Source organism: Octodon degus, unplaced genomic scaffold (assembly GCF_000260255.1).
Source record: "Octodon degus isolate 3935 unplaced genomic scaffold, OctDeg1.0 scaffold00013, whole genome shotgun sequence".
In the NCBI taxonomy this organism is placed as follows: Eukaryota; Metazoa; Chordata; class Mammalia; order Rodentia; family Octodontidae; genus Octodon; species Octodon degus.
In genome coordinates, this window is record NW_004524589.1 from 5,913,018 (window position 1) to 5,919,735 (window position 6,718).

At 38.7% G+C, this 6,718-nt stretch overlaps 1 pseudogene; it reads right to left on the minus strand.

The window, feature by feature from the left end:
- Positions 1-5,843: 5,843 nt before the first annotated feature.
- Positions 5,844-6,302, minus strand: LOC101568341 (annotated as a pseudogene).
- Between the last annotated feature and the right edge of the window lie 416 nt (positions 6,303-6,718).

Genomic DNA, 6,718 nt, shown 5'->3' on the forward strand with positions numbered 1-6,718 from the left:
TCTCCTATAAGGGAAATCATGTGATATTTAAACTTAGCTCATTCATTTCAATTAACATAGTTTGTACTTGTGACAGATTATAACATTTACTCAAAAATATTTACTCATATTACAAATTCTGAAAACAACAGAAAAAACTTGTCTTGCTTGGGCATCCTACTAATAATGTAAAAAACACATCCATTTCTGTTTGTAGATATTTAGATGGTTTATAGGTTTTGTGGATTTTCAATCACAGGTTCTGATTGAAAACTATGGTGAATGCTTTAATCTTAAAAATCTATTACAGTGAAAGACACATTGCCAAATATCCTGACCAAAATACTACCCCTGTCTTCCAACATATTCTTTGTGCATATCATGTTCTAAAGTAGATATGGAAGTTCCCTCTCATGAGTGATTTTAATAGTGCTATTTGGCAACTGAAGTTTCTTCAGTTGATTCAAGTCACTTACTTCCTTGATAATTTTGACTTTGGGAAAGAGTGTAGTCCCATGATGCCAGTCTTGGAAAATAAGGTGGATGAGGACACTGTGAAAAGCTCTTGTGATCCCACATTTCCAGCACATATCACTTTATAACAGACTCACACAGACAGTCTCAAAGTGGTCTTCCTGATATGTGTGTGTGAAATAAAGAGGAAGAGTTTGAAAGGAATTAATGATTTTGTACCTTTACCTGTATTACACTGCTTAAAATTTAAATATTCATTGTATATTTTGACCTTAGCACATATTTCAAATGAATGAGAAGTTAATTTATATTTTAAAAGCTAAACACCTAACCCAGTTTATAGAACTTTGTAAAGATTTTATTACTTGGCATTCTTATTGTGACAGGAAAAATAACAAAACACTGTCAGATGTCAGATGTGCCTTGTTTGTGACCTCACAAAATCTATTAATGAATTTGAGGTGCAATGGAGAGGATGAAGAGAATTTTATGGGAAATAAGAATGGCTTTTGGGGGCCAGGGAGATGGCTCAGTAGAATAAGTGCTTGATTGGCAAGCACAAGGTCCTGAGTTCACTCCCTGGTACCACCAAAAAAAAAAAAAAAAAAAAAAAAAAAGAAAAAGAAAGAAGCGAAATGACTTTTGGACTTTAGGAGGAGTCTGAAGTGGAAGGCTGCTGAGCCTCTTTGCAAACAGTATTTTATACAGTAAAATCACAATGCAGGTAAAATATGGGCAAACTACACTCAACCTATGGGATTACAGTCAGCATCACTGAGCTAATATCAATCCAATAAGGAAACAAGGCATGAAGCAAGTACTTGGTGAGCACCATTATCATTAGATGATCCTTACATTTTAGTTGCAAGAAGAGCAAAGGACTTCATGGCGAGGATGAGAGTATGGGCGCGGCTGTTTTGATCAGCCATTCATGCATGCAATGCCTATCCAGACCCCTTGGGCCAAATGGTTATAATCATAGTATAATCTCGAGCTGTGGCTTACTTCTAGGGTGGCTTGCCTATGACTTGCTCAAAAGTCTGACACCTCCCTGACTATGTACTTATTTATTTCTCACTTAATTATCTATAATATCACCACACAAGACAATACTACATGGTACTTACAATTTAAAGGAGCAATTTATTTGGCTCACAGTTTAAGCTCTCTTCCTGTATCCATGAACAACTCCAAAGCAGAAAGGAAACAGTGGAGAGGACTGACATAGTGAAGCAGTTCACTTCACTATAGACAGGGTGCAGGAAGCAAAAGGAGGAGCTAGGGTCAAAGCCATACCCTGCAAAGTCATCGCCATTGACTACTCTAACTGGGCCCCACCTTTAAATCACTCATTCAGGTAAAATTCATTAACAGATTACACTAGTGATCAGCATCATGTCCCTTTGATTCAATCATCTTTCAAACATGTGAAACCTCTGAAAACATGTGATTGGGGAACATTTCAGATCCAAACGATCACCTCCTGGCCTAGTAACCCAAAGACTCATCATTTTACAGTGATTTAGTTCATATCTAAGATTATCTCCAGTCCTAATAACTCTATCATTAAAAAAACAACTTTGCTGTGAGCCTTTGGAAAATGAAAGTTAGATCCTTCTAATGTATGAGAGCACAGAGTGAAATTTGCATTCCAAAAATAAGGTTTAGTAGACTTTAAGCAAGGCCAGGACCCTATAAGTCATATATTAAATCTTTTCTCTGTGTGTCCACACCCAGTGTAGGATGTCCTGAAATAAGAACTCCTGAAGACTTGGGATATTCTCCTTTTTATCATTGCTGGTAGTAGGTTGAATGGCCTCTTTCTCAGGTTTGGAGGATATATTCATTGTCTGAAGTTTTCTTCAAGCAATGTACCACATTATCAGCATTAGCAACTAGTATAGGTCTCTACTAAAACTTTGGCTTTGCGCTCAGAGCTTTAAAAATCATGATTCATGGGCACATAGCTTAGCCTCCAGGCCTTCTTTTGAAGTCTTGTTCTCGATGCCTCCCAGATTCTTGCATTTTCTATTTCTGAAAACCCAGCATCACATTGATAATGTCATGTTTTGCTACCAGCTCAAGCAGTAGCCAGGTCCCCTTAGGTAGTGGCTGCAGCTGCTTCTGAATGTGGTGATACACTTTCTTATATACCTCTGAGTGAGCAGGGCACTCTGAAACTATCTTAAAAAATCAAAGTAATTCAAAGGATTTTATATTTGTATAGTTTTCAGGCACTGATGGATGGATTCTGGCCATTTCCTTGAATGCCCTTCAAAGGTCTTTAGCTGTTATCCTGATACAAAGTACAGTATTTGGATTCTTTCTCATACAAAACCTTTCAGAAACCACATTCTTCTAATCCAAAAGTTTGTAATAATGAGGACAATAAAATGCATACTATCCTCATTACTAGAATGGTAGGGCTGAATGCTGAAGGACACCTTGTTTTGTTACACATTATTAGTCCACTGAGTTGATTTAACATTGAACTATATTATCTCTATTAGAGTTCTCATTGAACTAGAATGTCTCTGAGTATTAGTTTTCTTAATATTTTAAGCTACCTTAAAATTCAGGCTCTCCAGTTCTAAATGTAGAATAATCATAAACAAATTGGTTGATGCAAATCATTTAGCCAAATAAAATTTGAAGAAAAGTAAGGATTGGAAATTTAAGGATAATGATGGAGATTTTGCAAAATAAAAATATATAACAAAGAAAACTGTGTGTGTACATGTGTGAAATGTGATGCACATACACATGATAAATACATAATTCACATATATGTGCATGTGTCAGTAAAAACTACCTCACTCTTAATTGACTAAGATAAATAAGCCTGACTACACCTAGAATCTCTCCCTCAGTGCTGTAGGCCCTGTGTTACAGCTGTAAGATAAATTTTGTTGTGCATGTTTTTCAGACTTGGGCCACTTCATTTTACTGTCAGAATTTCTGTGTACATTCACATGATTTTTATATTTTTCAAAAACTAGTTTGTATAAAACAACTCTGTGTTTATTATTCTTATGGATGTAAAGCAGAGCACAGAATGTATTGTTACATTAATATTTTAAGAGAATAAAAATTAGAAAATATAGAAAGCATAGCATATTTTTCTCTAGTATAAGAAACTGGAAGAGTAAATTAAATCTTAATTGTATAATAAATATTGTAAAAGAGAAAGAAACTGCTCAAAAGGGATGTGGGAAAGGAGAAAATGAATGAAGGAAAGGATAATTGTACTACTAATTTCTATTACTTTATTATATTAAATTTTACTGTACTTATTTAAGGAGTACTGCACTCACTTTTTTTTGCTTTGTATACTATTTAACCAGTTAATTCCTTTCTTTTGCTAATATTATAAGTATTATTTTTCATTTAGTTTTTTAGGTGTTTGGTCCTTGAAGATACACATGTACATTTATATATTTATTTGCTTAGGTGAACAATTAAAACTATTTCCTATGATTTTTAATTTTCTCAGATTTTAGGTCTAAAGTTTAGGGCTTTTCATTATGACAGTGTGAGATTTATGATTCACTCTGGGATTTATATTGAAATTTGACACTTTTTCTTTTTCTTTTTTTGTTTTAACCACAAGTATTTATTGATGGATTGAACAATACAATTTTAATGGAACAATTTGGCACTACTGTGGATTAAACAGTTTGCTCTACAGCCAAAGGGGGAAAAGCCATAATCTTAGGAACTTTAAATATGCGAACCAGAAGCTACAGACTCCCAACAGCTCACTATCAGGTCGTTCTTCCCATTCCTATAGTTCTTCTACTAGTTCATTTTGATCATGACGCTAAACTGCCACCTCATGAAGAGCTCCTCATGCATTTATACTGGCGCCATCCAGCCTGGCCACTCCTGTTCTCGTTTCCCCCTTTGTCCAGCCCTTTCCACTGGTATGTTTCTAGCAGTTCTTCTCCTAAAGAGTTGTTTGCACATCCCGGAGAGCAAAGGCAACCAGCAAGCAGCGAGCCACAGCAAGTCAGCCAAGGGCTGATATACAGATCAGGGGAATCACAAGACAAGATGGCAATGGCCCAGTGCAGTGGGGTCTAAGCTGGCTTTGGCAGAGAAGTTGCTCAGGCTCATTCAATAGCATTAATGCCTCAAGTGCTGGACTCCTTGTCCCCAAGCAGTTAGCCATGGTCTAGACCGCAGCTAGGAAATTCACGTAACCAGGCAGATGAGACAATACATTCAATGCTTTGGGCTGTAGTAGGAGCTGACTATGGCTTCCTCAGTAACAACTGAAAAGTGTTAAATTCATAAAGAATTCTGTGCAGAAATTCAGGACACTGAAGTTAATCTTTATTTCTCTCGGAAATAAAGTAAGTTAGGCACTTCCGTGACACTAGTCACTCTACTTGGAAATGTGAAGGGGGAAATCTTCCAGTGTCATCACACTGACACATATTCCATGCTGCAGTGTGAGTGCAGGAGGTGCTGTGGATGCCGGGTTTCTTTCCTTGAGAGCCATAAGGAAGTCCCAACAACTGTCTGCACAGCCATTCTGGTGATGATTGTGACCTAAAGCTAAGCAGATCTGCAGAGTTATGACTACCTTCTGAATACCTTCAGCATGGCACTCACTAGAGAAGCTGTGTTCGTTCATAAGCTGAGACTAAGAAGCCAGAGGTACAGTGACCTGGGCAAGCCACCAAAGTGACCTTTCAAGGACATTTCCACCCAGAAGTCCTTTGATGATAAAAGTGCAGGAGACAAGAGAGGGTCACATTCTTCTAAGGGAAGTATTGGGTCCTGAAAGCTCCATGAAGGCAGCATCCCAGAGACCCATTTAAGAGGAAGGTAGATAAAAACCACCAGGCCAGTGACCCATCCTGCCAAGTCGGAAAGAGATTAATAAGCTGCATGGAGTGCCGGGTAGAACAGGGGGAATTGTGAAGCTCTGTAAAAAGTAAGGAGACTACAAGGCAGGCTGGATGCAGGGAAATGGAAAGCCAAGGATGCACACAAGGACACAGCAGAATGCCGGAATCCTGCTGCAGGGAAGGCGGCACAGCTACACCTCCACTCAGAGCTCTGCTGGCCCACTCTGGGCATGATGCCTTCTCACCTTTTCAGACTAGATGGATCTAAGATGTCTCACAGCAAAAGAGGGAAAGGTGGTGCTGAGAAAGAGGTGGTAGGCAGCTACTGAGCAGAAAGACACTGGGAGTACTCTTCTGTAAGGCAGCTTTATACACAAGGTGGGTCTGGATGGGCAGATGTTTGGGGTCATCATGCAGCAGCAGAGGTATTTCAGGAGAAGGTAACAATGGGATAAGGTGGGGCAGGTGGACAGGAGGATTTTTGAAGTTCAGTTCTTAAATACTAGACAGTAAGGAATAGTTTGGTTTGTGTCCTTAGTGAAGAAACTGGATGCTCAATTCCTGTTCTACATCTACCTTCTCCAAAACCTTCACAAACTCTGTGAAAGATAAAGCACTGTCCCCGTCCTTGTCAGCCTCCTGCATTGTCCCGTCTGCAATGCTACCCAGCTGCTCATCTGAGACGTTCACACCAACCGTCATGTGTAGCACCTGTAACAGCCCGTCACGGGAGATCTTGTCATCTTTATCCAAACTGTACAGCCAGAAAGCAGCGATCTGGAAAGAAAGCACTGATATCCGGTCCCCCAGTGGGTTGATTGCAAGCTCAAGAATCCTCCGGAAATCTTCCCAGCTGAGAGGCCCATTTTCTCCTTTTTCCGGGCCGGCGAATCTGCTGTAGAGGCGAGTGATTTGACTGTGGGAAAACCCAGTCTCTTTCTTGGTCTGCTCAAGCTCTTCATCCCACAGTAACGTGGAGGCTCGAGACTCCATTATTGTTACAGGAGCTCCCCGCGAGTGACAGTGCCTTAAAGGACAGCGGCAGGCAAGAGGGAAGGAGGGAAGGAAGGGGTAGGGGTCAGGAAGGTAGGAGTTTTTTTGTACTCATTATCTTTATTGAAAATCAATAATAAAAATGTAGCAGATTGAAAATTGTAGACAAATATTGAAATGTTAAAGATATAAGATGTACACAGGGTGAATTTTAGAAAAATATTGCTGAAATAAATACATAACATGAGATTAATAAGATTGCACATTGTAAAAAATTATTTACAAACTTAAATGGATATACCAATGAAACTGCCTAAAATAAGCATGAAGAAGAGTTTAGAGATCAGTCGTGTAATAGTCCTCTCTGTGCCAAAATCAAGAAACTTATATTCATATAATTAGAATTCTCTAAGTAG